The sequence below is a fragment of the Neomonachus schauinslandi genome, chromosome 1 (assembly GCF_002201575.2).
Source record: "Neomonachus schauinslandi chromosome 1, ASM220157v2, whole genome shotgun sequence".
Taxonomy (NCBI): domain Eukaryota; kingdom Metazoa; phylum Chordata; class Mammalia; order Carnivora; family Phocidae; genus Neomonachus; species Neomonachus schauinslandi.
This window is the reverse complement of record NC_058403.1, coordinates 33,677,259-33,691,093: the sequence shown is the minus strand read 5'-3', so window position 1 is coordinate 33,691,093 and position 13,835 is coordinate 33,677,259. Positions and strand designations below refer to the sequence as shown.

Genomic DNA, 13,835 nt, shown 5'->3' with positions numbered 1-13,835 from the left:
CTTGCTGCCTGCATCAGCAGCCTAGCAAGTGCCTTGACTTCACCTGTAAATTGTTCACCAGCACTGAGTGTCTTGCTGGATATGGTCTTAGATTTTGTTTTGTGCTCCTTTGTACCTTGCGTACGGAATATAAAGGGATTCAGATTTAGAGATTTTCAGTTAACCATTACCATATCACAAGAAGACTGCTTACATGAAATATAAAAAGAAACTGTTTGCAAGAGTCAGAGTAGTTTCTTTTAGTTTAAAAAGTCACACGTCTAATATCAATGTGGTAGTTTTCATTTTTAATTTTCATAAATTACTTTCAGAACTTAATTGTTGAATCAGCATTTCTAAGAGGTTGAAAACATTACTTCAACCTATGGATCTCATGCAATAATATATGTGAATATGTATGTATATATATATAACTTATGAAACATGGTTGTGAACTGCCACTGAATAAAACTGTCAGAATAGGTGTTATTTCATATACACATTAGAATTTAATTAAGTTGTGTAAGTCAAAGAATATACAGGTAATGCCTTTTGTTTGTTATCTTTGTAAATAACAATGTCATTGACATTTGCATATTTTAATTAAACTGGATTTACTCCATCATTATGCTAAATATTGTTAGTTTATGATGGCCAATTACTTCTAGTCATTGACTTAAGAAGTCATATTTACAAATAGTCATGTTGAGAGGTTTGTGATAATAGTTATAATGAAATAATAATACATAATGTCTTATCCTGGTAATTACACTGGGTGATTTTTGCAAATCTTTGTTCGTGTGAATATTTTCCCCAAATGAATCTATAAGTCACAAATAAAAGTAACCGCTCACTCACCTGTAAATCTTAAAACATTATTTCTGGCAAATAGGTAATTTTACTGTGGGTTCTTTTAGTAAATATTTAGTTGGAGATAGAAGCAATTGTAAGCTATCCCATAAACATGGTTTTTTCTTTGAGCAACAACTGTAAACTGTGTCATAAACAGTTGTTTCTCAACTTTCCATTTGCTCCTAAGACATGGACTCATTTTTAAATTAATAATTATATCAGAAGTAAATTTTAATATCTGAAGAAATTAATCCTGTAGGTGTTTTCTTTTTCTTTTCAAAGCTTTTTGGTCATCTTGTTACCAAAACCCAAAGGCCAATATTCAAGAGACGAATTTTGATTGGAAAGGAATAAGAGCTTTATTCAGGAGGCCAGCCACCTGAGGAGAAGGCAGACTCCTGTCCAAAAGCCAACTTTGTGGTTTCTGCTTGGTCCAGAGATATTTAAAGGGATTTAGGGCAGTTAAGGGAGTACAGTGGTCTGACAATTCTTGATTACACGCAACCTCAATGGTGCCAGCTACAGATGTTGTTGTGGTGCTCGGAGGTCGTGCGAGAGGATCTGGTTCCATGGTGCGCAGGATGGTACCAGAGAGCCTGTTGCCGTGTGGAAGTGCTCTGTTCTTTCTAGGAAGGAATGCATGATCTATAAATATACAAAAGTTTTAGTTAATCAATCACACCGCTGAGGGTGCTTGCTAAAACTTAAAAGACTACTCGGTTGGCCGGAGGGGCCCAGGCAGCTTTAATCTTAGGACCGGGTTTGTCTTAGTATTGACACTTTTTTGACACATCTTAGGAGTTCTCTGGTTTTGCCCATCTAATCTTGAAGTTTGGGCCATCTCCTCCAATTCTTCAGGACTCCAATTTCTAAGATCTACTTCCAACTTTCCATCATATGAGCCCACTTATTCTATTTCTTTTCTCAAACTGCTCTATATCATATTCCAAATTTGATGTGTTCTTTTAAAGTCATGTCCTATCTTAGGTCAGTGCATCTTCCTCTTATTTTCCATGATAAGAGTACTGCTTCAAATCCCAATTTAGGTACAGAGTATCCCTACCTCTCAATCCTTTCTCTGCCCCCTAAGGATTCTTATATATTGCCAACATCTGTTTCTTTTCATGTGAGAATCATATCAACTCTGCATATAAAATTTAAACTTTAAAATGTCAACTTTGAAACCAAATGCAGGGAGAAAAGAACTTTCTCCATGCCAAACAATTTTTTTTGTGATTGTGTCTCATCAACAAGCTACTTCTGAATGTATACATAATTATGTGTAGGGAGGTACAAATGGAAATAATGAATGTGTGAGCTAATTAATTGTGGCGGGTCAATTATCTTTGAGTTCTCCACTATCCATGCCTATGGAGATAATGGCATTTTATTAGTTTAAGCGTCATTCAGTGTTCTTAGGCAAAAAAGATTGATCTCCATATGATTTAACTCGTGCACTAGTTTCTTCCTCCCAGAGCTTATGTAGGTGCATCTTCTAGGTGCAGAAACCTAGCTGCAAGGAAGTGTGAAAAACGTGATTTTAAGCTTTACATTCTCGTGTTACAGGAAGGAATGTCAGAAAGTGGTTTGACTGACTAAAGAGTCAATATCTGCTACAACTTTTAAATAAAAATTATAAATGGAACTCCTAAGAACATAGTGTTGGAAAGAAAATCATCCAATTTCAGTAATGACATTTAAAATAGCAATGATAAATATTGTTTTGCGGGCGCCTGGGTGGCTCAGTTGGTTAAGCGACTGCCTTCGGCTCAGGTCATGATCCTGGAGTCCCAGGATCGAGTCCCACATCGGGCTCCTTGCTCAGCAGGGGGTCTGCTTCTCCCTCTGACCCTCCCCCCTCTCATGTGCTCTCTCTCTCTCTCTCATTCTCTCTCAAATAAATAAATAAAATCTTTAAAAAAAAAAAAATAAAAAAAAAACAAAAAAAAAATATTGTTTTGCAAAAATGATTTGTGTGATACTTGGTAGAGAAATTGTAAAGTATTTTAAATAATGGGTAACAACTATAGGGTAAGATCAGAAACTTGAATAGGTTCACCATACCCTTTTCTGAAGGCATTCCCAGCTACAGTAGAAAACTTTAAAAAAGTAGATGATGTGAAGACATTCGTAGACATACTCAGGACCACAAATGAATAAATTTTGAGCCAGCGTGGATACCTTCAGTGACTGAAGTGAGATTAAGTTTACAAAATGATTGAGAATAATAAATTGGTAGGGAGATTAGACTATGAAGAATGAAAAAATAATTGTAAATTATTACTGAATAAGAAATAAATGGAAAATTCAAAGTAGAGATTGAGACAAATCTTATTGCAAAATACTTTTTTTATCATCTGTAAAGGTATTCATTAATATCAAGGTTTTGAGAATCCATTCCCTATAACTCTGGTTTCCTTCCTTCCTTCCTTCCTTCCTTCCATTTTTAAATGGACTTTATTTTATGCTTTCTCAGGTCTGGCTTTTATCTGCTAAGGCATGAGACTGCAGACCACAGAATCAGAATCAAGGGTGATAGGTAGTGTTGGTGGTACTGGATATAAATAGGGCTCTTTATTTTAAAATGTTCCTCAGGTAGTCCTCGTTGCACATCCAGGGTTGAAAACTGCTGCCAAAGACACGTATAAAAGTCTAATATTCTCTTTACTGAATTCAGGGGGAAAATGTTCATATTTCAAACATGTCACAGTTCAACATATACAAATCAATTTCAACAAGTGTTTAATTCCCTCTGTTAAAGCCACAAGGGAATGTATAATACATTTTAGAAAGATAACTTTAAAAAAAATTCTTTTCTTCCTCCAGCTTTAGTGCTTATAGAAGTGAATCACAGGTATCTAGAAAATTAGACTGTCCATAAGTATCTGTTGCCTGATTGCTTTCTTGATGTCAACATTAATTCTAGAAATACTTTAAATGTAGTAGTAGACATCCTTTTCCTCATATCCATGTACTGTGAAATATCTTACACTTATTTTATAAACTTTTTTTGTCCTTCAATCTGAGCCTACTAGGTTTTATTTTTTATTTTTTTAAATAAGGTTTGTGTTCTTTTTTTTTTTTTAAAGATTTTATTTATTTATTTGACAGAGAGAGAAACAGCAAGAGAGGGAACACAAGCAGGGGGAGTGGGAGAGGGAGAAGCAGGCTTCCCGCCGAGCAGGGAGCCCAACGCGGGGCTTGATCCCAGGACCCTGAGATCATGACCTGAGCTGAAGGCAGACGCTTAACGACTGAGCCACCCAGGCGCCCCTGAGCATACTAGATTTTAAATAGGATTATAAAGTCTGGAGAGTTGAATACTTTCATTTTTCCTTAGGAGTATGTTTGGTTTTTTTTAAATAAAAGTAATTCATGCTTTTGTCCTCTAAATTATGTAGGTATCAGGTTTTTTTATAGAGCTTTTATTTAGGATTTGATCTTTTAATGTTGTGCCAGAAAAAGGAAGAAAATTGCATTTTTTAACTGTTAAGATGAGTATTATTTTGAGTTATATTTAATGGAAGTATTTGCACTTTGGCAAAGTATTCCCTCAAATATTAGTGAATAAAGGTACACCTATAGGACATAATCTTTTTCTCATGGTAAAGTACATACTATATAATCTTTTTATGATTTAAATATTTACATTTAAACTATGTTATTTTATTGAGTAGCACAATTAAATGTATGTTAAATGTCAACATTACTGTTTAATCCTCTTCAATTTAAAGTTTTTTTTTTTTTGCTTTGTTTTTGTTTGTTTCTCACTCTTCAGTCTATTCCTCTTCACCCATGCTAATAGCTGTAAATTTCTCCAAGTGAGTCCGTGTGCTCTGATTGGAAAAACAAAGTCTCAGGAACAGATACAGATAGACAGACAGACAGATAGGTTTTTAAAAAGTCAACTACAGGTCACTGCATCTTACCACATGTATATTCTCTGAGCCTCACTCAAAAATCAAGTGGGCAATTCTCTAACCTATGATTTATAGACCACATTGTCAGAGAAATATCCCTGCTTCTCCAGATGTCTTGTCTCCTGAAAATGCCAATGAAAACTACAATGTGATATTACCTCACACCTGTCAGAATGGCTAAAATGAAAAACAGGAAACAACAATAGGTGTTGGCAAGGATATGGAGAAAAAGGAACCCTCCTGCAGTGTTGGTGGGAATGCAAACTGATACAGCCACTCTGGAAAACAACATGGAGGTTCCCCAAAAAGTTAAATATAGAGCTAACCTATGAGCCAGCAATCACAGTACTGGGTATTTAGCCAACAAATACAAAAACACTAATTCAAAGTCATAAATGCACCCCTATGTTTATTGCAGCATTATTTACAATAGCCAAGATAAGGATAAGGAGGAAGTTATACACACACACACACACACACACACACACATTGTGTGTATATATACACACAATGCAATATTACTCAGCCATAAGAAAGAATGAATCTTTCCATTTGCAACAACATGGATGGAGCTAGAGAGTATGATGCTAAGCAAAATAAGTCAGAGAAAGACAAATTATCATATGACTTCACTCATATGTGGAATTTAAGAAACAAAACAAATGAGCAAAGGGAAAAGAAAGAGAGAAAGAAACAGACTCTTAATTGTAGTGAACAAACTGATGGTTACCAGAGGAGAGGTGGGTGGGACATGGGTTAAGTAGGTGATGGGGATTAAGGAGTGCACTTGTCATGATGAGCACTGGGTGATGTATGGATTGTTGAATCACTATATTGTGTACCTGAAACTAATATTACACTGTGTTAACTGGAATTAAAATATAAACTTTAAAAAATGCTATGAAATCAGCTGACAAGAAATTATCCAAATACATATCTGGAGTTAACATTTCACATATAGTCACCTATTCCCTATTAAACCGTCTGTTTAATCACTTTCTCATTTCTTGATGGGTGTACTTACTTCCTTATCAATATTTATATATACCTCTTTGTAGATCTTCCCCTAATACCATGTATACCTAGGAAAATGCATGTCTTTTGTGGATGAAAAGAGAGAAAAGAGTGTTACTGTTGCAATCTTTATTATGAGACCTTAATATATAAAGAATATTAAATATTCAGGAAGAATTCTTTTCATCACTGTCTACTTAGTAGTCATCAATTACATACTTGGAGATATTAGTCTCAATATATATTAAATATATAATTGTATGTTTTCTCAAATCTTATAATTTTTGCAATTATGTATTTTGAATCTGGTCTCTGTAATTTCTCTGCATACCTTCTAGGGGCTGAATTATTTCTTTTCTTCCCCCCACACTTTATATCTTACCTCATTGCAAAAGCACTTCACGTGATTGCTTAAGAATCCTATTGTTTTCTTCAAATGATTTGATTTATCACCATATAGACTTTTGTAATTATACTTAATAAAATATTTTTAAAGAGAACTTTATCTCATCTTATGATAGTACCCCCTCATCCTAGCACTTCTGAAAATACTTCTCAGATATTTTTCTATTGGCATTATGCCAGATTATAACTCTGTTTACTTAATAGAATTCTAGCCTTCACTGCACATGGATGAGTCTCTTTGAAGCACACTTTTTCAGTAATGAAAACTCACTGATTTTTTCCCCTTTTCATAGCTTTTTTCTTTTATTACTGTATTGATCTTTCAATATCTTGGAAGTTTAAATCCTATATTTTTATATCGTGTAATTCATTTGTTTTCTAGTCTAAGACACTTAATCAATCTTTACCCGATTACAACATTTCAGCATTGTTCCTATTCTTTTCGCTTAGGAGTAGTTATTCTCACTTGCTCAGGGGTATCGTTTTCAATGCCTGCTTCCTAAATCTCGCATAATCCCTTTGGATTTTGTCTTTTTATAGTGACCTCACTTTATAAGGTTTTTGTTCAGGTAATGTACTTGAAATGAAGCAAACACTTTATCAGTTCTACTTAGTTGTTTATTTCTTTAAAGATTTGCCTCAGTCAAAAGACAGAGACAGAAAAAAATATTATAGTTGTAATACTTCTTAACGGGACTAAAAGGCTGGGGAACTGGAGTGGAACCTTTGGGAGTAATACTCCTTTTTATAAGTACAGGAACGTCTGTCTCTTTAAAAATTATTCTAAATAAGGAGCTGCTTTTATAAGAAGCAACTACTGATCTTCATTTATTTCTTTTTTACAATATTCTGAAGTCTTTTCTCTCCCATGTGTAAGTATTACAGAAATGAATGTTTATATCTCTGTAATTCTACAGTTGGTGTTAAATCAGGAGCAAAGTAGCTATGAGTGTTATGCCTCAAATATAATCTCTTTTCGTTCTGTACATTGCTGTCCTTGATGTCAAAGTTTGGTATAATTTGATCTGATACTCCTTTGTGTCACATTACAGATTTATTTTTCATAGCTAGTATGCTTAGTCTTTTCTTTTAAAGACTTTTTTTATAGTGGTTTCATTTTTTTTGAGAGAAATGCTTTAACTGTTTCTACTCAGGCCATTCTTACTGGATTCAACATTGGAAAGATCTCTTGTTTCTTATGAAAGACAAAACAAAACAAAACAACACAACACAACAACAACAAACCCACCTGAATTGTGATGCCATATTTTCAAACAAAAAAATCCTAAAGCTAAAATAATGGGAGTCAATGAAAACTTATCAATAGGTTATTGCTTTCAAAGTTCAACTGATTTCTATCCTTTTCTTAGTTAAGCTAAGAATATCAGGAAGGTGATATCCTTCCTGGTATCCTATCCAGGAAGGATATCACCTTTTCTTTTGTATAGGTCCAGTACTGTATAACATAAGGGTTAATGGGCTTAATCTAATCACTTAATCTCTTTTCCATTTACCTCAGCCTCTGAATATTGTGGATATAAAGTATATCACAAAGATGTGATCATTTTTTTCAGTTATTTTTTTAAATTTTAGTTCCGGTGTAGTTGACCAATACTGTGTTATATTAGTTTCAGTTGTACAACATAGTGATTCAACAATTCTACACATTACTCAGTGATCATGAAGATGAGTGTATTCTTAATCACCTTCACCTATTTAACCCATCCCCCAACCCATCTCCCCTCTAGTAGCCATCAGTTTGTTCTCTGTAGTTGAGTCTGTTTTTTTATTTATCTTTTTTTTCCTTTGTTCATTGTTTTGTTTCTTAAATTCCACTTATGAGTGAAATCATACGATATTTGTCTTTCTCTGACTGACTTATTTTGCTTAGCATCATACTCTCTAGCTCTATCCATGTTGTTGCAAATGGAAAGATTCATTCTTTTTATGGCTGAATAATATTCCAGCGTGTGTGTGTGTGTGTGTGTGTGTACATGTATATATACGTATGTGTATGTATATATATACGTGTATATATACGTATGTGTATATATACGTATGTGTATGTATATATACATACACACACACATTACTTCTTTTTTTATTTTTTTAAGATTTTATTTGTTTATTTGAGAGAGAGAGAGAGAAAGCATGAGCAGGGAGAGGGGAAGAGGGAGAAGCAGATTCCCCACTGAGCAGGGAGCCAGACGTGGGGCCAAAGGCAGATGCTTAACCAACTGAGCCATCCAGGTGCCCCTACATACACATTACTTCTTTATCCATTCATCAGTTGATGTACATTCGCTGCTTCCATATCTTGGCTATTGTAAATAATGCTGCAATAAACATGGTGGTGCATTTATTACTTTGAATTAGTGTTTTTGTATTTGTTGGGCAAATACCCACTATTTTCAACTTTTTGGGGAACCTCCATACTGTTTTTCAGAGTGGCTGCATCAGTTGCATTCCCACCAACACTGCAGGAGGGTTCGTTTTTCTCCACATCCTTGCCAACACCTATTGTTGTTTCCTGTTTTTCATTTTAGCCATTCTGACAGGTGTGAGGTAATATCACATTGTAGTTTTCATTGGCATTTTCCTGATGATGAGTGATGATGAGCATCTTTTCATGTGTCTGTTGGTCATCTGCATGTCTTCTTTGCAAAAATGTCTATTCATGTCTTCTGCCCATTTTTTAATGGGATTATTCATTTTTTGGGTGTTGAGTGTTATAAGTTATTTACATATTTTGGGTACTAACCCTTTATCGGATATGTCATTTGCAAATATCTTCTCCCATTCAGTAAGTTGTCTTAGTTTGGTTGATTGTTTCCTTTGCTGTGCAGAAGCTTTTTATTTTGGTATAGTCCCAGTGGTTTATTTTTGCTTTTGTGTCCCTTGCCTCAGGAGACATGTCTAGAAAAATGTTGCTAGAGCCAATGTCAGAGAAGTTACTGCCCGTGCTCTCTTTTAGGAGTTTTATGGTTTCAGGTCTCACATTTAGGTCTTTAATCCATTTTGAATTTATTTGTGTGTTTGGTGTAAGAAAGTGGTCAAGTTTTATTCTTTTGCATGTAGCTACCAGTTTTCTCAATACCATTTGTTGAAGAGACTTTTTCCCATTGCATATTCTTTTCTGCTTTGTGGAAGATTAATTGGCCATATAACTGTGGGTTCATTTCTGGGCTTTCTATTCTGTTCCATTGATCTGTGTGTGTATTTTTGTGTCAGTACCATAGTATTTTGATTACTACCACTTTGTAGTATAACTTGGAAGTTTGGAATTGTGATACCTCCAGCTCTGTTTTTCTTTTTCAAGATTACTTTCTTTGGCTATTCTGGATCTTTTGTGGTTCCATACAAATTTTAGGATTTTTCATTCTAGTTCTTTGAAAAATGCTCTTGGTATTTTGATGGGATTGCCTCAACTGTATAGATTGGTTTGGGTAGTATAGACACTTAATTTTTTTTTTAAAGATTTTTTTTATTCATTTATTTGAGAGAGAGAGAGAGAAACAGCATGAGAGGGGATAGGGTCAGAGGGAGAAGCAGGCTCCCCACTGAGCTGGGAGCCCGATGTGGAACTCGATCCCAGGACTCCGGGATCATGACCTGAGCCAAAGGCAGTCGCTTAACCAACTGAGCCACCCAAGCGCTCTTCCAGTCCATGAGCATGGAATAGCTTTCCATTTGTTTGTGTCCTCTTCAGTTTCTTTCATCAATGTTTCATAGTCTTCATTGTACACATCTTTCACTCCTTTGGTTAGGTTTATTCCTAGGTATCTTATTATTTTTGGTGCAATTGTGAAAGTGATTATTAATTTCTCATTATTAGTGTACAGAAATGCAACAGATTTCTATAGATTGATTTTGTATCCTGTGGCCTTGCTGAATTCATTTATCAGTTCTAGTTGGTTTTTTGGTGGAGTCTTTAGGGTTTTCTATATGTAATATAATGTCATCTGCAGATAATGAAAGTTATACTTCTTCACCAATTTGGATGCCTTTTATTTCTTTCTTTTGTCTGATTGCAATGGCTAGGACTTCCAATACTGTGTTGAATAATAGTTGTGAGAAGGGACATCCTTGTCTTGTTCCTGAACTTAAGGGAAAAGCTCTCAGTTTTCCCCCACAGAGTATGATGTTAACCATAGGTTTTTCATATATGGCCTTTATTATGTTGGGGTATGTTCCCTTTAAACCTACTTTGTTGAGGGTTTTTGTCATGAATGGATGTTGTATTTTGTCAAATGCTTTTTCTGTGTCTACTAAAATGATCATATGGTTCTTATCCTTTCTCTTATTGATGGGATGTATCGTGTTGATTGATTTGTGAATATTGACCACCTTTGTATCCCAGGAATAAATCCCGCTTGGTCATATTAGGAATGATTTTTTAAATGTATTTTTGATCTTTGCATCAATGTTCTTCAGAGATACTGGTCTGTAGTTCTGTTTTCTTCATGGTGTCTTTTTTCTTAAGATTTTATTTATTTATTTGAGAGTGAAAGAGAGGGCAAGTGGGGGAGGGGCAGAGGGAGAGGCAGAGATTCTCAAGTAGACTCTGTACTAAGCACAGAGTCTGATGTGGGGCTTGATCTCACAACTCTGAGATCACAACCTGAGCCAAAAGCAAGAATTGGATGCCCAACCAACTGAGCCACCTAGACGCCCCTCATGGTGTCTTTATCTGGTTTTGGTATCAGGATAATGCTGACCTTATAGAATGATTTTGGATTTTTTCCCTCCTTTTCTATGTTTTGGAAATGTTTGCAAAGAATAGGTGTTAACTTCTCTTTAAATGTTTGGTAGAAATCATCTGTGAAGTCCTCTAGTTCTGGACTTTAGTTTGTTTGGAGTTTTTTGATTAGTGATTCAGTTTAATCACTGGTAATGAGTCTGTTCAAATTTTCTATTTTTTTCCTGCTCCAGTTTTGGTAGGTTACATTTTTCTAAAAGTTTATCCATCTCTTCTATGTTGTCCAGTTTGTTGGCACATAATTTTTCATAATATTCTCCTAAAATCCTTTGTATTTCTGTGGTGTTGATTGTTACTGCTCCCCTTTTGTGTCTGATTTTGTTTATTTGAGCCCCCTTTCTCTCTCTGTCTCTCTTCTTCTTTTTTTTTTTTTTAATTAGTCTGGCTAGAGGTTTATCAATTTTGTTGATCTTTTCAAAGAACCAGCTCCTGGTTTCATTGATCTGTTCTATTGTTTTTTTAATTTCCATATTATTAATTTCTGTTGTAATCTTTATTATTTTCCACCTTCTGCTGGTTTCAGTTTTTGTTTGTTCTTCTTTTCCTAGCTCATTTAGGTGTAAGACTAGGTTATTTGTTTGAGATTTTTTTTGCTTTTTTTGTTTTTTTAAGATTTTATTTATTTATTTGACAGAGAGACAGTGAGAGAGGGAACACAAGCAGGGGGAGTGGGAGAGGGAGAAGCAGGCTTCCCGCTGAGCAGGGATTCCCAATGCGGGCCCGATCCTAGGACCCTGGGATCATGACCTGAGCCGAAGGCAGACGCTTAACGACTGAGCCACCCGGGTGCCCCGAGCTTTTTCTTGCTTCTTGAGGTATGTCTGTATTGCTATAAACTTCTCTCTTAGAACCATTTTTGCTGTATCCCAAAGATTTTGGGCCACTGTTTCTCATTTTCTTATATCTTCATGTATGTTTTGATTTCTTCCTTGATTTCCTGGTTGATCCATTCATTGTTTAGTAACGTGTTATTTAACCACCATGTATTTGTGCTGTTTCCAGATTTTTCTTGTGGTTGACTTCTAGTTTCATAGTGTTGTAGTCAGATAAGATGCATGGTATTACTTCAGTCTTTTTAAATTTGTTGAGAATTATTTGTGGTCTAATATGTGTTCTGTTCTAGAGAATGCTCTGTGTGCACTTGAATAGAATGTGTATTCTGTTGTTTTAGGATGGGATGTTCAGAATATATCTATTAAATCCATCTGATCCAGTGTGTCAGTCAAAGCCACTGTTTCCTTATTGATTTTCTACCTAGACTATCTGTCCTTTGATCTAAGTGGGGTGTGGATGTTCCCTACTATTATTGTATTACTATCAATTCCCTTATATTGTTTAATGACTGTTTTATGTATTTGGATGCTCCCATGTTGGGTGCATAAATATTTATAATTGTTATGTCCTCCTTTGGATTGTCCTCTAATGATTATATAGTGTCCTTCTTTGTCTCTTAGTACAGTCTTTGTTTTAAAGTCTGTTTTGTCTGATATAAGTATTCCTACCCTGGCTTTCTTTTCACTTCCATTTGCATGATCAATGCTATTCCATCTCCTCACATTCAATCTGTATGTGTCTTTCAAGATGTGATAATTTTTTATGATGATTTTATATGCACATGACTTGTGTAAGGTTGTTTGAGTAAATAAAATTACGGTCTAAATTATGTGAGATCAAAAATGGAGATCTCTAGGGCGCCTGGGTGGCTCAGTTGGTTAAGCGACTGCCTTCGGCTCATGATCCTGGAGTCCCGGGATCGAGTCCCGCATCGGGCTCCCTGCTCGGCAGGGAGTCTGCTTCTCCCTCTGACCCTCCCCCCTCTCCTGCTCTCTCTCTCTCATTCTCTCTCTCAAATAAATAAATAAAATCTTTTAAAAAAAAAATGGAGATCTCTAAAATGTATGAACTTTATTACCCAGATAAAATTAACAGAATTTTTTTAAAAAATTCAACTAACAGAGTTATGTTTATTTGGTACCCATAGCAGGCTCAATATATAAACAATGGTAATGCTAATTATAGTTCATATATAAACCTACTTTATATAATTTTACCAATCAAATATATGTAGTTTTATGAAAGTGTATCTACAAAGTGCTCATTTACATATTATGGGCTTATTATTATTTGAAAACTACTTTGATACTTTTATTGGTGTCTTGGTTTTTTTCCCTCAGTTAATTGAAATATAAACTCAAAATTCACAATGAAATATCTTTTAATATCAGATAGTGTTTCTGATATCCCTATTTAGAAAATTCAGAATGAAATTTCTTCAATAAACATTGTTATTATTATTTTTGCTGATTATCTATTGAAATAGTCTCATCTCTGTTTAATGAAGAAAATATATCAGAAAAAATAGCCCCTTAGGTTTTGTTTATGGTGAATTCAGAGCTTTTATTTGCATCATATAGAGTAGTTCCTTTTATTCAATCTCTGAATATAATTATATGGGGTTAGACGAGCAATAAAAACTACATACTACAAATTCACTTTTTTTATAAGCCCTCCTATCAATTTTGAAGATTAGCAACATTTATTCTGAAGGAGTTTGCTTTTCCTGGAAATTGTCAACGAGATTTGTTCAGTGAAGATTACTGAAATGCATTGGTATATGTCTTCTTTTGGGGAGCAGAAAGTTAATAAGAGATAAAATATGTTATTTAGATGATTCATTAAAATAACCTTATCTTCTAACTAATCTTTCCAGCACTGACAACATTTAACTAAATTTAAGTACATTCCATTTTATTCTTAAAAAGTGATTGCCTGTAATTTTCCCTTCCTAGTTTAGTTTCCTGTAGCTGCTACACAAATATGGTGGCTTTAAATGATAGAAATTTGTTCTCCCGCAGTTCTGGAAGCCAGAAGTTCAAACCCAGTATCACTGGGGCTGAAATCAAGGT

At 34.8% G+C, this 13,835-nt stretch overlaps 1 protein-coding gene across 1 annotated transcript in view; it reads left to right on the top strand.

The window, feature by feature from the left end:
• GBE1 (1,4-alpha-glucan branching enzyme 1) overlaps positions 1–13,835 on the top strand; it is a 279,857-nt gene that overhangs the window by 112,329 nt on the left and 153,693 nt on the right. The gene's annotated exons all lie outside the window — the stretch shown is intronic.